We start from the raw sequence: 1,810 nt of genomic DNA, 5'->3' as shown, positions 1-1,810 counted from the left end.
TACTTCAGGGCAAAAAATATCTGAGAATTCACCAAAAAATACAAAAATGATACAGGAATTTCAATATGATGTTAGATGAAAATATAATTGGTGGTGCCTTTAAAGTTTTTTTCAGAGTCAAAATATTCTGCTTGCCAAGTGTTAAAATGCTAACATTTTCCTGCCAGGAAAAAGCACCAGGGATGCTCTAGCTTTCCCTCTTTGTAGCACTGGGAGGTCAGTACACAGGTTTTCCTGATTTGTTAAAAAATCCAAGCTCATTACTATCATTTATGTCACATTTGGTAATGAAAAGATTGATGCTGACTCAGGTTCTAATTTTTTTGGTAGATTTTCCTCAAAGGAAAAAAAATTCTGAATTTTAGAATTGTTATTTGTACCCAAGTTTATCTTACCTTTGAATTAGTATTCAAGAGAGATAAATACAATATTTTATACAATACCTTGCATTCTCTAACACCAAGAAAATTAAGTTAAAAGTTACTGTAAAATATTATGAACATATAGAAAATTATAGAGACATACTTCTTTATCATATCTGAGGATCTTGAGATATTTGCTTCATTTCTTAAACACAGTTGAAGTCCCCTGTGAAAGCTGATTTTAAACATACATAACATCTTTTGTTCTGACGAGAAAATTATTATATACTAAATAAGAAAAATATACAAGAAAGGATAATACAAATCACAAATAATTTAATCACCCAGATACACCTATAGTTAACATGTTGGTGAATGTCCAACTAGTCCTACAAATGCTACATAGAGTCTTATTTTAGAAGGCTTTTTATAAATACAAAATCTAATAGATTTTTTATATTGGCATGAAAGAAATGTCATAATTTCCTATTATGATATTTTGTCAAAAACAATAAAAACAACATAGCAAGATCAGTTTTCCACCTGCAAGCATTGTATGCCCATTCAAATAAGCTTCTTCATGTAGATCATTAGATAGTAGAATGAGATTTTTCCTCAGTGGGATACCTTCCCTTTAGGTGTTAAAGAAGCTCACTTTGGAAAGTGTTTGCCATCACTTGTATGGGTAGAACTGGAGTAGAGGAACTGAGGTGTGTGGAAACAAGCTTCTCAAGAGAGAAGGGCTCCCTGTTACTCCTGGCAAATTTCTCAATGAAAAACAAACAGCAATGGTTTGGCTTTTCCATTTCATGAATTAGGCAAAGACAGCTCCACTCATGGTCAGAGTACAGATTCTTGGTCTTTTTACTGGTCAAATTCTAAGTGTTCTTGCTTTCCTGCTCATTGAGAGGAGGAGCTGGAGGGGCCAGGAGGAAAGTAAAGTCAGTCTTAGAGGGGGGCTTCTGTGTCATTTTTTTCTTTTACCAGTTGTTAAAGAGCTATTGCATATCATGGGCACATGATGGGTGTGAAAATTTAGTCAGCTCCATGGACGGCCCTGGGGTGAGGAATCAAAGGAATATTCCTTACAAAATCTGTAATGTTTCAAGATAAGAACATACTTAATATAGTGATTAAAAGATATTGGAGGCAAAATAATTTTTTCCTTAATAATGCTGAACATGAGGCTAATAGTAATCCAGATACTTACAAATGTAAAATTACTAAGGACTGTTTTTATTCTGCATTTAAATTGCTGTGAGGAATCTGGTCAAGTGTTTAACAGGAGGAGAAAACAGGTATTTTGCAAAGGGAGTAACCAAAGAAGGTCAGATATGCCAAAGGAAGTTGGATCAACATTGTGTTTTTAGTAGACAACATTATATCTACAAAGACTATTCTTGTCTTTTTCTAGGTGCCAATATTATTTAAACTCTATTTAAAATTTT

The 1,810-nt window shown here is 33.3% G+C and overlaps 1 protein-coding gene across 1 annotated transcript in view; it reads left to right on the top strand.

The window, feature by feature from the left end:
• Positions 1–1,810, top strand: part of SLC17A6 (solute carrier family 17 (vesicular glutamate transporter), member 6) — a gene marked incomplete at its 3' end in the record, with an annotated part of 47,287 nt that overhangs the window by 7,267 nt on the left and 38,210 nt on the right. The window lies entirely within an intron of this gene.

Source organism: Galeopterus variegatus, unplaced genomic scaffold (genome assembly GCF_000696425.1).
Source record: "Galeopterus variegatus unplaced genomic scaffold, G_variegatus-3.0.2 Scaffold6354, whole genome shotgun sequence".
Classification (NCBI taxonomy): domain Eukaryota; kingdom Metazoa; phylum Chordata; class Mammalia; order Dermoptera; family Cynocephalidae; genus Galeopterus; species Galeopterus variegatus.
This window is presented reverse-complemented; position numbering and strand designations above follow the sequence as displayed.